This window comes from Mustela nivalis (assembly GCF_964662115.1).
Source record: "Mustela nivalis genome assembly, chromosome: 5".
NCBI classification, from domain to species: domain Eukaryota; kingdom Metazoa; phylum Chordata; class Mammalia; order Carnivora; family Mustelidae; genus Mustela; species Mustela nivalis.
In genome coordinates, this window is record NC_139024.1 from 34,169,116 (window position 1) to 34,187,659 (window position 18,544).

Below are 18,544 nucleotides of genomic sequence, written 5' to 3' on the forward strand. Positions count from 1 at the left end.
CACACAGGTGAGGCTGGGACATAACCCTAGCCATCAGGCTCATAACCATAAGAGGAGGTACAGGCAGTTTCTGAGAGGTATACCTGTTACTTTGCATGGGAAAGGTCTCTGCATCTTCTTCTAGCACAGGGACCTAGGGGTTAAGGTCCCATGTTTTTCTGCCTAGGGCTCTGACTTGAGGACAACAGACCCTCCTTGACTGAGTATTTAATCATTTGTGGAGCTCTGACACTTGAACTTTCAAAGCTTCGATTTCCTGCTCAACTTTGTCTTCTCTTCCACTTTGTAAGCTATTAAACAGGCCAACGGCTCTCACACTTAGCCTTTAACTGCTTTTTCAAAGTGCTTTTCTTGTTATTCCTTTGTAGTTAACAGTAATCAACCAACTCTGTAATTTACCTGTAATCAACCAACTCTGCTGTCTAAGTATCGTTCCTCCTTATCTTCCAAATGCCTTTTGGGTCACTATTAAGGACTATTAGTAATGGGGTTGACTTATGCCAGGAACTATCCACGTCCCATATACTACTCAGGATGGTGTCATCTTTGCCTGTGGAGCAGTGAGAGACCTCATCCCCCAAACCCATCTTACTGCCTCTTTTCTTGGATCACAAGTGGCACCAACTGTGCTTGTTCAGGTCCTCAGGAAGCAGGGGCCAGAACAGAATTAGACTTTTGTATTGGTTTCCTATGGCTGCTTTAACGAATTACCATAAATTTAGTAGTTCCAAAAAACACACATTTATTCTCTTACCGTTCTGGAAGCTGGAAGTTCTGAGATCAGGTTGCCTGGCTGAAATCAAATTGTCAGCAGAACCACAGTCAGTCTGGAAGCTCTAAGGGAGAATCTGTTATTTGCCTCTTCCAGCTTCTGATGACTTCTACCACACCATTGCATTATCTTCAGCCTCTCTCTCTTTCTCTCTCTCACTGCTATCTTCGCATTGTCTTCTCTGCTTGTGATTATGTCAAATCTTGTTCATCCTTCCTTTTTTGAGGACATCTGTAATAGCATTTGGACCCAACAGGGTAATCAATCCATCATCTCCAAATCCTTAACTAATTACAGTTGCAAAGACCCTTTTTCCAAATTAGATACATTTACAGATTTCTGGGATTATGAACTGATATGGTCGAATATCAGGATATTAAAATATAACCTTCTATAAAATGCAAGATATTTATTAGGGAAATATATCCATGAGGAAAAAAGGGGAGGGGTCTAGAGACAGTGAAGAAAGACTTCACTACAGGCTTGATGTCTCTGAAAGAGAGTGAGGAGAAAGGAGCAATGTGTAAAAGTGTTTCAGACTGCAGTGTAATTCCAGAAAATTTGTGTAGGCTTATAGAGAGCCCTTGAGTCAAAGTATTCCACTGAAAAGGTCTTGTATCTGCAGGAAGGGGTCTATATCCATAAGCCCATTCACAAAGCCACTGGGTTAGTGCAGCCTATGGGGATTGTGGCCTGGACAGGAAGGTGGTGGTAGATCCAGAAAAGCAATAGCTTGAGCCATAAGTCAGTTATGCTCCCTAAAGCAGGAGAGCTGGGTATGTATTTTCATGGCCACCACATTCATCCATATAACTTTTCTTCAGATATTGTCATCAATCTTCACGTTTCTAAAGGTCCCTGACTAGCGAGGCAAACCATAGCCATTAACCTATAACCATTAGTGATTCACTGACTCATGCAATTTACTTTTGCTGTGTAGAACTTCTGGAGCTTCGTTTTGAGTGCACCTGCCACATCAAATAAGGCCTGGTTCACGATGGGCAGTCCAGGTCATGTAGTCACTATGTAACAGGCAGTTTTATATATAACCTTGCAAATGGGTTGGGGAAGCATGTTCAAAATGTATTCTCTCCAAAATCTGAAAAAAAAAAAAAAAAAAAAAAAAAACAAACCAGCAAGCACTGTACCTCTTTATTCATGGTGGGGAATGCCAAGCGCAGACCTGCCAAAGACCACTGTTCCTCTAGAAGCTTCACCTGTGTGGTAGGTCTCTGAAATTTCGGGGGGTTTTGCTCACCTCCCTTAGGCATGTATACGCATTTCAAAAGCATCTTCTTTTACTACTTCCTGCTCCCCAGGTCTAATTAACATCTCATCATCAGTGTAATGAACCAGCATGATATTCTGTGGAATACCAAAGCAATCAAGGTTCCTCTAGGACATCAGACTGATAACCAAGGGCTCATATAGCCTTGAGGTAAAAGAGTGAAGGTGAATCACTTCTAATTTTCTTTATTACCTGGTGTTGAAAAGAAAATGTTGCTGGGTCAATGACTGTGTAAAAGGTGCCAAGGGCTGTGATGATTTGCTCCAGTGACGATACCACATTGGGAATGCTAGCTGCAATTGGTGTCACAACCTGATTAATTTTATGATAATGTGTAAGTATCCCTGAACATACATCTGGCTTGTGCACTAACTAAATAGGGGAGTAAAAAGAGGATATGATAGGAACCATTACCTCTGCATCTCTCATGTCTCTGATGGTAGGAGTGCCAAGTGCCAGCCTCCCAGAGACCCCTGCTTCTCTAGAAAGTTCATCTGTGTGGTAGGTCTCTGACTTTTCAAGGGGTTTCATTCACCTCCCTTAGGCATGTATGTGCATTTCAAAAGCATCTTCTTTTACTACTTCTTGATCACCAGGTCTCTGCACCATCCAGGGATACAGTACTGCTTTCAATAATGGGGCAGGGGGACATAAAAGGGCCTTTTTCTGTAATGGCCATCACACTCTGCATTATAGAACTAATGTGTGGACACCTCATTTTGGAGGAAAAGAGCCACAAAAATGGGCCTGCAGTCCTAGTGGATCAACTGTGAGATGGACTTGGGCCAAACCTCCAATTACCACCTAACCTCTGGAAGCTCCTCTGACTGTCTGACCATGGTGGCATTCTAGGCTTTGGGGGTGAACATGAGTTCAGGGTAGTATCTGTTAATCCCTGAAAGTCTGAGTATTTCCCTTTCTCCAGGGCACAGACAACCTGGTGCATGGTCATATGTCCCCCTGGGGAAGGCTTGAAGGAAGTGTTTAATAAACATGTGTGGCATGTGGAGGGTCTTCCTCAAGCCGCCATCAAGGGACTCTGGGTCTGAGAACTGGCTTAAATTTAGGAACCACTTAAGTGGTCTTTTATCCTTGCTGTAAGTGCCTCACATTAAGTTTATGCCACTAGACCTAGAATTTTTTCACTTTTATTTGTCAAGCAGTATTTTAATGTCCGCCCATTTTTTTTTTTTATCCCTCAGAATTTTCATACTCAATTAGCCACCACCAGAGATCATTTTAGGTTAAAAGACTTTGATTACTGCTCCACCCCATTGGCTTATTATAGTAATTGCACACAGCAAGTCTCTAGTGATTAAACAGTGCCACCTGGTCGCTATCCATCTGGAAATGAAACTAGGGAGCCCAATTTTGTGACAGCATCTGCAACATCATGTCTATCCTATAGAGAACAACCACCATAAAGCTTTTTGAGAATGTTGGTCTTCCCCACACCAATATATTTGTTAATACCTTGATAAAGGCAATGTCCTCTGGGTCCCAGCAGGAGGAATGGCTAGAGATGGCTACACAGATTGCATATAGTAGTTTTATTTGAATGTTCTCTCCTTAAATCTTCACATTCTTTTTTATTCTATGCCAGGGTCTAGCATCCTCACTCTCCTCACTCTCTGTAGCTCATACTTTAAATTTTATCACTCATTTCTAGGGCCTTTGTATTTGGAATGATTTTTTTTTTTTTTTATTAACAGTCTGTCAAATTGCAGGAACTGGGTTATTCTATGCCCTAAGATTAATGTTTATATTAGTTAGAATGCCATCTACATTTATTCATTATTTCATATTTCTCTTAACTAGAGGGACCTTGTTATGCTTTAATTATCTGTTAAAAATTCCTTACCATATTATTAAAATTGTTTAAAGTTTTTGAGTATAACCCTTTATTATCAACCCACAAATAAGCTTTAATCTTAGTCTTTTGTGTTTTTATAAATCTCTATGATTATGCTCTGCATTCCAGTGAGTTTCTCAGTAATGTCTTCTAACTTGTTAATTCTCAATTTGTGTACACTATAAAGTTTATACCATTTTATTTCTCATTCCAGTTGCTATATTTTCTATTTCCAGCATCTTAACTAAGAAAACTTACATGCAGGACACCTGGTGATTCAGTTGGTTAAGCATCTGCTTTCAGCTCAGGTCATAATTTCAGGGTCCTGGGATTTCAGCCCCACACTGGGCTCCCTGCTCAGTGGGGAGTCTGCTTCTCCCTCTCCTTCTACCCCTCTCTACCACTTGTGCTCTCTCCCTTTCTCTCAAAAAAAAAAATATAGTCTTTACAAAATTTAAAAATGTACATGTACCTCCCTCCCCAAATAATCTATAATACATATGTGACAGACAGACTTCTAGGATGACCCTCAAGATTTTTGTCCCTTGGTTCACATGCCATATATAATCTTTTCTCCTTGTATGTGGCAGTTTTTTTCTTTTTTACTTGTTTTTGTTATCCATCTCTGGGGAGTGGTTTTGCTGCTGCCACCACTTAGCACATTTGTTCCAGTCTAGAACAAGGCTGTATAATCCTTTTAAAGCCAGTTTCCTGTGATGATATTGGAGATGGTGAATACAGAGTTAATGTGGTGGGGGAGAGAAACTTCCCTGGTTTTAGGTCCTGGTTTAGGGACTGTTCTAAATCCTCTGCCTCCCTAATTTTGACTATAATCCTAGATAGCATTCAGCTTTCTTTCATGAGTTGGCATAGCCAAAACATAGACCCTGGTTTCAAAGTGAGCCTGGCATTAGTTTTATGTGGAATTTTTGAGTTTCCTTTGTCCCCAGTATCAGCTTCTGGCCCAAAGGCCAGCCATTCTGTGGATTCAGTCTCCACACAGTATTTTGCTTTTCTGTCTATTTCTAGTCCATCATGTTTAACTGTTAAGTTTCTTGGTTTTCTCTTTTATATTACTTTTTTATCATTTGTATATCTCTGATACAGAGACAATTTTCAGTGTATGAACTTATTTTTGCCATTTTCATACAGAAATCTCTCAGCATGATTATTTTCTTACAAAATGTATTTAGTTTATTATCATTTCTGGTTCCAAATTAAGAATTTTGTGATTGGATGGGGGGAATTTAACCCATTTACATTTATTGCTTTATAGACAAATTTGATCTTTCTGTTATATTGGCCATGCCTGAGAATCCCATTAGTTAGCATGAGATGACTATAAGAGATTTCATTCATGAATAGAATCTGATGAATAGGTCCCATTCTTCTGAATTATTGTGTTGATTTTGTCCCTTAAGGACATTTGTACATAAAAGAAAAAAGTTGTCACTGTCTTCATTACTAGAAGGAAGTTGATTAATTTAATAAAACAGAATACTATAAAATTTTTACATGAAATTTAAGAGCAGACTAAATATAAGTCTTCTTCAGATGATCTTGACTGAAGATCTGCCATTGCTACTGGCTGCTATCTTTCCTTCAAAACCTTTTAGTATATACAATGGAGTGCCTTATTTTAGTAGTTTTCTCCAATTACTGTCTAGGGCTCTAACTCCCTACTTCTTGGACCTCGTGAGTAAAGAAATGAAAGACAAAGATAATACATAGAGATCCTGTATGCCTCTTACCCAATTTCTCCTAAAGTTAACAACCGATCATTCATGGTACATATCTCAAAAAACTAGTGGTACTTCATTTTAACTGAATTCTAAACTTTATTTAGATTTCACAAGCTTTTTCACTATGTTCTTTTTCTGTTTCAGGATCCAGTCCATGATACTAGATTGCATTTAGTCATGCTGAATAGATTCAAGAAACTAAATAACATGGATTCAAAAACATTGGGATTTTGACAACTCTAGAGCAGAGAGTCTCACTTAGGGCCATAGACAGCATAAAGAAGAATTTTCTTTTCTTTAAAAAATTTTTTAAATTTATTTGAGAAAGAGAGAGAGAGAGAGGCAGGGGGGTGGAGAAAGGGGAGAGGGATAGAGTGAGTCTTAAGCAGACTCCTTGCCAAACATGGAAACAGACACAGGGCTTGGCCTCATGATCCTGAAGTCATGACCTTGAGATCATGGCCTGAGCAGAAACTAAGAATTAGATGCTCAACCAACTGTGCCACTCAGATACCCCAAGGAAGCATTTTCAATCAGTTGCCTTGACACTGTGGAGTGCAACAAAAGTGAAGAAGAATTAAAACATCAAGGCCCTGGCACCATGTGTAGTTGTGTCTTCTAGTGGATAGAGATTTGTTGAAAAAAGTGTCAGATATTCAGGACAGGTCACGCTGACCCAAAGGAGAATCTCAAGATGGATGGCAGACCATTTAACATCCTAGAATGCTGGACTCTCTAAGCTTGTTTCCCTGGCTACTGGAAGACTCTCTACTCAGTGGAGTTGAATGACCAATTGTTGAACATTTGAAAAAGGGGTCAGAGAATGAACTATGTGTTAATATTGGGGATACATAGTTACTAAGAAGGCAAACTCTTTTCAGAGGCCTGTAAGCAAATGAAAGATGTTCTTCACAAAGATACATACTGATTTATCAGAAATATCATACTTTTGTATGTTTGAAACTCTAGTGTCCTTCCTAGCAGCTAGAAGGGGTGGAACTTTTCACTGTTAAATGTTCTTACTCTTGGCTGACCAAATGCTTATAGGATTCAGAGGGATATGTAAAGTAACACTTCTGTGTCCGTGTCTGTGTTGGAGTGAGTGTCTCCTTGAGTCAGACACTCCAATCTACAGAGTCCAGGGGATTTAGGAATGCCTCCTCTATCCTGTTCATCTCATGCCTCCCATTTTTTTAGGCTCAACTCTGGAGCTCCTTATAGGGTTTCCAGTCTCATAGTTATTTGGAAATTCAAAACCTCTGCTTTTTTTTTGACCTCCTCTGCTTTCTCTTCTCACCTCCCAGCTACCCCGAGGCCCTGTTTTTAACTCAGTCTCAGGGGAATGATTATTCAATTCTCTCTATTTCTCTTTCAGATAGGGTTAAAATTATGTGGGTGGGGGCAGCTGTACTTTGGACTGCGTGGAAGGGGAAGCTGCAAAGCAAACACACGTATTACTCGGACATATTATAGTGCATATGTCCTGTGCTCTTTTATGCTAGGAGCACCCTGGTTTCTTTCTCTAGCTTTAGTTGTAATACCAAATGTCTGCTTTTCTTCTCCTTGCTTACGTATGTAACAGGAAGCCAGAAGAGAGCTGGCACTTTCTAGAAATCAGGAATGGAACATGGGGGGAGTGGGACGAGGATGAGGAAAATACCTTGTTCTGACTTACTTATTATAGGCTTTTATGTTCTTCAGATTTGCTAGTTTCTCTTTTTCTTTCCTGTGTTCCAATTTGGACTCAGTGTGTTGGCTTGTTTTTCTCCTCTGGTGAGTTGGAGAGTCTACTCTCTACTTTTATTATACTAGTGTCTATTTATGACTTTTTATACCATATTTGAAGCTCCTTCTCTCTATTGAGCAATTACCCCCAAAATGAGAGAATGTTTATGAAGAACTGAAATTCAAACCAAAGCAGTTTCATTCTAGCATTGTTGTACTTAATTATTACATTCATAAACCTGCACAATGATGTTTCAATCATTTGAGCCCCATTTAGACTTTATATTTAGCATTACTTCCTAGCCTTTTTAACACAAATTATTTAGAGTGAGATTTCTTGAACTGAGGTTACATTCTCCTGGGGTATTCCTTACCTAAGTTTATCTTAACCAGAAAATGATGGCTTATTTTATTGGAATGCTGTTTCTCTGAAGACTTAGGGAAATATTGTCAAATCTTTGTTGTCATGTATATTTACAAAGAAATCAGCAGAATCCCAGTTCTGTACATATCTTTGTACATTGTACATTGTGTGTGTGTGTGTGTGTGTGTATTTGATTAGGGGGAGAGAGAGAGGTAAATTACCTAGATAAAAGAAAATACACAGGGAGTATATGGAAAACTTAAAACAAAGTGCAGTATGCCATAGTGTTAAAAACATATGCTCTTGCCATCCACTCTCATAGCTTTTGCAAGTCTGTCATGTAGAGGAGTTGTGTTGTGTGATGGTTTACTAAGTCTGTGGCGGTCCATATAGCTGTTTTTTTTTTTTTTTAAGTAATATTCACCACTTCATGGAACATTACTTCATTCCTCCGCTTTAATTCATTACCAACCTACCAAACTCAGCTCCATCAACTGATCAATTAAAATCTGTGCTGAAATTGTGCTTCAATACATGTTAATTTATAAACATAGGACTTTGCTCTCTTTAATTTCCAATCAAAATGAATTCCGCTTTCAAAAAAAATGGCCTTAGCTATTACCTTTTATTTTACTTGTCCTTCTTTAACTTACTTAAGTGTCCTCATTTACCTTTTAAAATTTTTAAAAATATATTTCTCTTTGAAACCTGGATGTGTGAAGTACAATCACGAACAGACTGTAAGTACAAAGCATCATAAGGAAATTGAGAACAATATGAAATCATCATATATTGTGGTAGATGAAGGCATTATTCCTAAGCTTCCCATGATGAACTTGGCAACAAAGAAGATGATAGCTTTTTCCAAACACAACCACTAAGTAGCTAGCAAGCAGTAGTCAATCGAAAGAAATTTTGGATATACTTAGATACCAATTTAAAAGTATAAGCTTTTATTATTGTAAAGATGTAAATGAACATAAATTTCAGTATCTTTTATGTAAGGAAACAATGAGTGATAACTTCATGAAATAATCACTCTTCTCATACCAGTAACAAAGACTGGATTTACTCTCTTTGTGCATGTAACATTTTCCCATTTCCTTTTTTCCAATTTCCATGTTCAGACATTTTATCAGAATACATCTAAATATATATTTTTCTCATTGATTATTCTTAGAACTCTGAGCTTTTTAATCTTTTGATTTGCAAACTCCGGGTTTTCTTTAGTGAAGAAGAACATTTTTTGATCAGCTTTTTTTGCTCTTTAACTGTTCCCTTTCTTCCATTTTATTTTGGAATTTTTGCTTTATAGGTTGAGTATTTCATATTTGTCTTTCAGGGATCATCATTTGCATCTACTAAACTTCTCTTCCTCTTATAGATGATTCTTTAACTTTTGGTCACCTACTTAACATATTTAACTTTCCTTAGACAACACTTTCTGCTACTCTTTAGGTTTTGGAGCATTTTTTCTTTATTATCTTTTAATAATATGCTCTTTGAAAGACTTCTGGCTCCAAAAATGGTGAGCTAGCTAATTTGGACAAATGAAGAACACTTAAACAGTTTTGTAAAACAAAGACAAGAGTTAGAAAGGTAAGAACCAAAGATCTGATTGAAGGCATTGCAGAGCTGCCTTGGTAGAGAGGGCTGGCCAGATTAAGACACGAAGAAAAGAGAAGCCCAGGGAAGTGTATGTCAGACATTGGGTCGGTCCTGCTTTTTCCCTTCATGCACTTGTCAATTTGGAAACAATGACTGAGAGCCTAGGAAGCTGTATAGAACTTCTATCACACTCATAGAATTAGCAGAAAAAATATTGAAATTGGGCAACAAGGAAGTGTAATCACAAACAAGATAGGCTTTCAGTTGAAACTGTGAAGAACTACATATTAGGAGGAAGGGTGAAAATATCACTAACTAGCTGTTGCAAGGTCTGACCTCACCTTCAAATCATTTTGGATTTAGGGGATATTTTCATAGACTTACTCCCAGCAGAGAAAGTGCAAATAAATTTTGATTGAGGAAAAAATTACGATATGTTCAAATGATCTCTAGATGGTTCTACATATAATTTGCAACACTCGATTAAAAAAGTAACAAAACATAAAGGTAACTAAATAAAAACTAAATAAAAAAAAGGTAATTAAATAAGAACTAAATAAAAACTAAATAAAAAACTAAACATGTCCAAACAAAATGTAGATATTAAAGTTGGAAGACACAAATTTTAAAGGTACTGTATTAATATTGTAAGATATTCAGTGACAAGTTGACATATTTAACTAGAGGATGAGAAATAATGAAATACCTGAATGGAAATTTAAAACAAAACCAAAATAAATAAAATTAATTATGCAATCTTTGGCTTTAACAGCAGATTGGAAGCAATTCTCAAAGAAAAAAGTGAGCTAGAGATTAGGTCAGAAGAAAGATGCAAAGTGAAACCGAGAGATACAAGATGGAAAAGATGCAATAGTGGGAAAGAAAATGTTATGAATGTGACGTGTAGTTAAAATGTCTTCAGTTGGAATCTTTGGTGGGGAGGACTGAGAGAATGGGGCAGAAGCAATCTGGGAAGACTTATAAGAGAAAATTTTCCAAAGCCGATGAAAGATATCAAATCATGTATACAAAAGTATAAGCGTTCAAACAGGGTAAGTATGAGGAAAATCCCACACAGTAACACCATAACGAATGTAGACAAAGGTAAAATCTTAGGAGAAACCAGAGAAAATTTATATTATTTCAAAGGAACACTGTCAAACTGACAGTTGGCTTCTCAAAAGACAAAGGAATAATATCTTCACATTGTTGGAAAAGAATACCTACCAACATAGATTCTATACCCAAAGGAAATATTCTTCCTAAGGGAGGACAAAAAAGACTATCATAGAAACAGAAACTGAAACTTCATCAACAGTAAACCTACAGAAAGGGAGATTCCAAAGGGAGATTATAAGACAAAGGTAAATGAATATAGATGGAATGTTGGAGGTAAAGAAGAAATGAAAGGTATCAGAAGGAATAAATATTAGGTAAATATAAATGAATATTATCTTTGAAGGAATAATAATAATAATGTCTTATGAGGTCTTAAATATATTGAAAATTAAAACACACAAAAATGACATAAAAATGTTTAAGAAAGGAAATATACACTTATAAGTCTTTATTCAATCAAGTAGTCAGGTTATAATCACAGATAAGGGTTCAGTTGCACAGTAATAGTAAAAGAATATATAAACCATACTCTTAGTTGTGGGGGGAAAATGAATTAGATATATTTAGTTAGTCCAAAAGAAGCTAAAAGAGAAAAATGTAGTGCAAGTAGAATAAGTAGTAACTAGCATTTATATGTGAGGCACTGGGTTAGGTGCAGGAGATATATTTAACAACTTATTCTTTGCCTTTAAGGATCTTAGAGTCTAGGTATTACGGAGTGTTGTGGGACTGGTAGGAATATTTGAATTCCCCAGAAGCAGACCTTCTGGATTTCAGTGCAAGCAGTTTGTTTGAAAGGTGCAGGATACACTGGCAAGAGAATGAAGAATGAAATAGTAAGAAATATTGCAAAAATAGGTGTGCTATCAACCAACTATTACTATGAGCTAACAGAGCTTAATTTCAAAGGAAAACTCTGGAATATGGTATAGAAGAAGCACATGAAGGAAAGGAGCTACCTTATTTCTGTCAATGGTTGGACAATGGTTCCCTGATGGTGTTGATTCCTTGGTGCTTCTGGCCTCAGGCCAAATCTGTCTGACAGTTTTCTCCCAAGGCTTTGGAGAAAACTGTCAGACAGATGGAGATACTGGTATCTGGAAGTCAGGAACACCAGGGTATGGACAGCTTTGGCTACATTCCATCCGTTCACCATTTAGAGCCACTCCTGTTCCTATTAGGTTTCACTCTGTCCAGTCTTCTTCAGGTTGGCCAACACTCAAAATTTCTATCAAAAATGATTTACATAGAAGGGTTTGTAGGACAAGCTATACTCTGTCATGCTGCTGCTGATGCTGAGGCCACCGTTCATACTCATCACCTACTTTATTTACTACACATTCAATATATTCCTCATCCTCAGCCAGTATGTCTGTTGATTTAGAATGTTTAGTGAATCAGGCAATTCAGATCTTTATCCCCGAGGGATCTGAAACTGCGGTTTTTGTACCCCTGTAAGGCAATTCTTGCTACAGTTGTCCATTAAGAGTTGTTACACATATGGAAGTGCTCAGAGGGAAATCAATGACTTTGCTGAATCCTTCATGAGTCCCACGAGAAAGCCGGGGGACTTTCTGCCCATGATCTAACAGCAATTCTGTCTCTTCACGATAATCAGGGAGTAGCTCATTATCAATCACTCTTGTTAATATATTATAGCAAATCTTTGTTTTTGCCTTGTGGTCTTCAGGCATGAGGAGCATAATTATGGCCATTGCCAGGCACTAAAAAAAAAAAAAATTGCTAGGCATAAGACATAAATTTAGATTGAGTGGAATCTTTGCTGTGCCCCTGATGGAAGTATCTCCCCCTCTACTTCCAGGAAGCAGAGCCAATCAGCAGAGGCAAAAGGTGTGGGAACAAGAAGTGTGAATCCTCCGAGTGGATTACTGAGAGTGACATTTAGAAAAACCACCCCTAGGTCTACACTTCAGTTCCCAGACCAGGGGCATAATACTGTAAAATTGGTTCAGTGTGCACACTGCACTTTGAAGAACAGCCCTGCACACACAAACTGGGACCTCAGCTTTACTGTTAAGGGGCCATTACAATGTTAAATTAGGAGAGGAACTTTTGAGTGATGAAGATTGTGGTAAGACAAGGACAGTCTGTGTGTATGTTCATCATCATGCTGTCTTTCCTCTGAAGTGGGTCCCTTGGACTGTAGTGACAATAGAAGAGATCCCATGACAATAAAGACTCTGTAAGCCCTTACAGAGTGCAGCTGGTAAAGGGACTCCCTACTAGGAGAGCAAAACTATACCCAGAATACGTGCTAATTTTGTTAAAAGGTGAATTGCTGCCCTGCTGAGGTAGACAAGATCCGAAATAACAAATTTACTATCAAAGTAGCTGGTTGGTTTCCTAGAGGGGTGGTATCATATTGAAGACATAGTGTTAGTCTCCACAGTCAGTCAGCTAGACTTCCAGCAGCAACAGGAGCTAGCTCAGTAGAGGTGAGAGGGAGCCAGTGCTTTAGAAAATGCACAGCCTTTGGAACAGAGAGTAACATGGTTTGGTTGGCCTTCCTGGGTTGATGAGATGTGAGTCAGTAACCTTCTCACCACACAAGCTCAGATTGAATTCCTCTGACTATTCCCCTGTAACTGAGTATAAATCTCAATACTCTACTCAAATTCATATTCCTGGTATTTATTTGAAACAGATACATTTCTGCCTTAGATATATGGCTTGCTCTAAATTTTGTATCTTTAGGTGCCTTATTTTCAGTTTGTATTTGTCTGATTTATTGTTGATTGTAAAATCTGAAAGCATAAACTTTTTTTCATTCTTTTTGAATTAAAATTACTAAATACTTTGTATTACTATAGTAATGACTAGTTATTATTGAACAGTAGCAGGCAATATTTTTGAATTATACAAGCCATCACAAGGGCAGGGATCTCTGCTATGTTTATGGTATACTCCAGAGATCTGGAAAAGTGCCCAGCACATAGCACATGTCAAGAAAGTTTAGTTTATTGACTAAATAGAGTTTCCTTAATACACTTGCAAGATATTGTTATCCTTCTCTTACTGATGAAAAAGTTAAAGCTCAAAGTGGTTAAATGACTTTCTAAGAGTAACACAGCCAGTGAATGGCAGAGGGAAAATTTGAACTTAATTTAATCTGACTTCACAGGTGTCACTTTCTCACAACTCAATAGAGACTACAGGGTGACCCTGATTGTCAGACAATTCATTGATTTGTGTTTCCCAATATATGGAAAACTCAATGGGGGCAGAAAATTAACTTACCGGATTTTGTAGTCCCAGGGGTTAACAAATAACTTGACGCAAAATAGGCCTTCTGTAAATATTTGTTAAATAAATGGCTCTGATTTACTCAAATAACTCGGGTGAGTTTACTGCCATGGGGAGACTGACATTAAATTTGCTTTGTCTATTTATTGATCATGACAGTGCTCTTTGAGTGCAATCATTCTGCCGAAGTTTTTAGCTTCAGTCACACAGGTCTCAATGATGTAGCCTCAGACACAAAGAATGGGAGGCTCATTTGCCTACTAATCTTGGAAATGAGAATGTATGGAGGAGAGGAAAAGATAGGTTCACGATCTCTTTCCCAGGTTCTTGAAGGCTACATAAGGATTTCTTAATACCTTTAACAGAAATACAACCTATAGTTCTTGGTTAGAAGATTATCAGTGACATTATTATTACTTATGGCTATGATTATTACCGCTAACTCAGTTATCACTCTGGATTGATTTTTTTTTTTTTTTTATGATACTCAAGTGGTCCCTAATGACTGTGGAGTTTTTCCCCATGAAAATGCACTTACATGGAATTGGATTTCCTATAGAATTTAGAAAGGGGAAAAGAAAACACCTCCTTGAACTTGAGTGAAGTGACTATATATTTCTAAACTAGCATATTCAGAGAAATGAATCTTATGTGTTTGTATTTGTTTTCTGTATATCCTACATCTTTTGAGATTTCTTATTATAATGTGGGAATTAACATTTAGTTTCCAGAAGGCCTTACCGAAAACATTTTTTACTTTCACACATCCATGGAGATACGTTTGTTTTGAACTATAAAAATAACTTGTACAGATATGACAAAAAGGCAGAAAAAGAACACACAAAAATATTAACAAACTGTATTAATGGGATCAAGGAAAATAAGAGGTAGTACTTCTAGTCACAAGTGTAAAAAAGAATTAAGCAAAATTACCAATCCATTTCATGTTTTGATTCAATCATTCAATATGAACTCTTATTTTCCCTAATAAAAATATAGCCAGAAAAATTTAGCTTATAGAACAGCAATAAGAGTCCCAATATAATTATCAGTGTAAGAATGGCTAAGGCAATGAGAGGAGCTTTTACTAGTAACAGTCAGTCTAGTGTGACAGACAGACAGCCTTGGAACACAGCCCAGGTGCTATGACAACTGACATTTGCAGCAACTTCCTCGAATACCAGCAAAGAAGCAAATAGAAATTTTACCTTATTTCTCTTACCTCAGAATTTGCCTGTCAAAAATTAGATTAAAAAGGGAAAAATACCACCAGGAAACTTAGATTGTTTTAGAAATTTAGAATTTCTAAGTTTAGAAATTTTAGTTTTTAGGAAGGAAAGAAGAAACAGTTTCATTGACATTCAGTCCTCTGATTTCATACTTGAGAATAGATCATTTAAATATATATTTTAATATCCCATGAGCTCTGGATTATGTGTGTGTGTGTGTGTGTGTGTGTGTGTGTGTGTGTATGTGTGTAGGTGGGTGTATTGCTGGTTAAATCTATCATCTGTCACTTGTGCTTTTGATAGATTTAGTCTGAGGAACATCACTATTAATCAGTTTTTTAACAGTAGAGGCCAAAATATGAATGCATAATATTAGATTGTGTCCCAGTGGAAAAGAACTAAGAGAGTTTCTGAAGCAGAGTAGGGAAGTTTGAAGCATTTTATTATAATTAATGCTTTTCCTGGTCTTTGGATAAAGAGGCATTTATTGCCCTCTGCTCTAAGCTGACATCTTCTATGATGAATTCGCTTTGAACTGTAAAACAAAGAGATTTTTCAAAATATAGACTATAAAGAGATGATAGTTTCTAAGAGGGTGACCAGTATAAGGAGAAAAATATTTCCATTCATCATGTAGGTTTATAATTTACACTATGAGATTAAGAAAAAGAAAGTTATTCTTCTTATGTAAGGATCAGTGAAATAAATCCCAGTAATGGATGCAAAGCTGAATTTTAAAATTCCAAATTAATTAATATTGATAATAAAAAAGTAGCTCAAAATCAATATTGATCAAACATTTAAAGTAATTTAAAACCATAGTAACATCAATACCTCATATAGATATTGCCAGAATCATATGAGGCGTGATTGACCAGGTAACAGAAGGATTAGGAAATCCATGAGGTATTTGTAAGAGATTTCATCCCAATAGGAACCACTCCCAAGTATTATGGGGTTCCTCAATCTGCTGACTTTATCTGGTCCCTTCCAATGTTTCTACTTGGGAGTACCTGAAGAGATTCTTTTAACTTGGAACTTTTAGAGAGCCACTGAGTCCTCAATGTGGCATGAAGTATGTAGAGTTCACCAAATGTTAAATGAAATTCCAAACACCAGTGTTGCCAAGGCTTAGCTCGAAAACCTATCTCCTGTTGATGTACCTGCAGTGGTATGAGGCATAAAAATCTGAAATCATGGACATGTAAGGAAGATGGAGAAGCCATGTAGCGAATCAGCTACAGTATTTGAGACCTAGGGTATGCATGTGTGGAAAAGAGCCAAGACCGGATGCCAGCAGTGAAAGTTTAGTAGAAAGCTGAGCCAGAGCAGTGATAAAGATTTTGCCAAAACACAAACGTGGAAATCAGGTGAGATGGCAGGGGGCGGAGATACTGGGTCATCTAAGTTAATTAAGTAAACTGCATCTCTTCCTGGCCTGGGGCTGTTTATAATAGGCTGGCTGGATGTGTGGCACAGGGAAGTGCTGACTGGTACCTCAATAATAGAATACTGCTGAGATCTTAAATAGGATTGAGTCCAGTAGTGCCTTTGAGGCAATTCTTTCTTCATTTATCTTCTGGTTTACCTTATTCTCTGCCAGTGCCTCTCCTTCAAAGGTCCATGTGCCATGCTCATCTGGTTGCTTCCTGATGTCTGCACAGACTGATACATATGTGCCTGTGTGTATGTGTATAGTTCTGTTAATAGGTGTCTTGTGGGAACAAAAACATTCTGGTTCAGTTAAGGCGTAAAAACAGAGATGCTGGGGCACCTGGTGGCTCAGTCAGTTAAGTGTCCAGCTCTTGATTTCAGCTCATATCATGATCTCAGGATTGTGGGATTGAGCCCCACATTGGCTCCATGCTCAGCATGGAGTCTGCTTGAGATTCTCTCTCTTCCTCTGCTTCTGCCCCTCCCCCCAACTTCTATGTGCATGCTGCCTCTCCCTCAATAAATACATACAATCTTTAAAAAAAACAAAAAAAAAAAACAACAAACAGATGGGGAGATCCTAAAAGTTATATGGTATGAGCACTAAGGCAAACTCTCTGTTCCTTTCTTTTCCTCAGGACACCACTGCTCAAATCATATGACAGAGTATGAAAAATATATCAAAGATGAGTTATGATCCAGAAGTGTTTACCTTTACTGGGAGTTGTAAGTCATAATTTTGGGCTAAGAAATAGCAATTTTATTCACTTAGTATATATGTTAAGAGCAAGGGAAGGAGAGAGGGAGGAAGAGAGGAAAAAGAAGGAAAGGAAGGAAAGGAGGGAAAGAAGGAACAAAGATGACTTCAGAGATAACAACAGGAAACCCCATGCAAGGTGGAGTGTCAGATGAGACTTCTAGAAATGGGTGACACCTGAGCAGAGTCCTGACAGCTGAGTGGGAGTTATCTAGGGAGGAAAGGATGGGTGAGTAGAGATTTGTGTAGAAGGCTTTCCAAGATGAGGAAAAATCCTGAAGATGAGAGTGTGGGACACAAAACAGGAACTACAAGTAGTTAGATGTGTTGAAAGTGAGAAGAGGGTGTTGGTGAGGGATGGCGTTGGAGGCATAGGAAAGGGAAGCTGCACAAGGGGTTTTTGCTAGGCTAGGGGATTTGGACTTGGTCCTCATGACCATGAGGAGTCCAGAAAGATTTTAAGTGGTACACTGTCATGATCTGATGTGTGTCTAGAGAGTCATTCTGATGGCAGTGTGAAGCATGGGTTGGAGGTGAGTAAGGCTGAAAAAGAAAGGCCAAGTAGAAGGCAATAGCAGGAATCAAGGGGACACTTGATGGTGACCAAGACAGTGGTAGTGAGGATGGAACTCAATAGAAGTGGGTGGATTGGAGGGGTGTTAAAGAGGTAGGTTTTTGACTGCTCTGGTTAATATTTTTTTTCTAAAAAAACGTTTTAATGTTTAAGATTTTTTTTAGCCTTATTGAGGTGTAATTGATATAATTATAAGTTATTTACATTATTTTATTTTTTAGGATTTATTTATTTATTTATTTGAGAGAAAAAGAGAGGGCACAAGTAGGGGGAGAAGTAGAGGGAGAAAATGCTCGGGCAGCCATCCCCCTGAGTGTGGAGTCCGACAGGGGGCTCAATCTCATGACCTATGAGATCATGATGAGCTGAAACCAAGAGTTGGACACTCAACCAACTTAGCCACCCAGGCACCCAAAACTGTAAGCTATTTAAAGTGTACAACTTTATGACATGATACCCATATACATTGTGAAAAGATTCCCCCCTATGGAGTTAATGAATTAGTTAACACATTCTTCACCTTATATATTTACTTCTGTATCTGGTGAAAACATTTAAGTTCTACTCTCCCACAAATTTTAGTTGTATAGTGTAGTGTTATTACCACATTGTACATTAGATCCTCAGATCTTATTCAATTTATAACTGAGACTTGAACCCTTTTTCTAACCTCTCCCTATTCCTCCTTCACCCCTCAACCCCTGGCAAGCAATTTTCTCCTGTTTCTATGGGTTTTTTATTATTTTTATTTTTTAAAGACTCCACATATAAGTGGTACCATATAGTGTTTTTTTATCTCTGTCTGGCTTATTTCAC

At 37.7% G+C, this 18,544-nt stretch overlaps 1 long non-coding RNA gene across 1 annotated transcript in view; it reads left to right on the forward strand.

Annotated features, from left to right (window-relative positions):
* Positions 1-18,544, forward strand: part of LOC309864880 — an 84,652-nt gene that overhangs the window by 23,584 nt on the left and 42,524 nt on the right. The window lies entirely within an intron of this gene.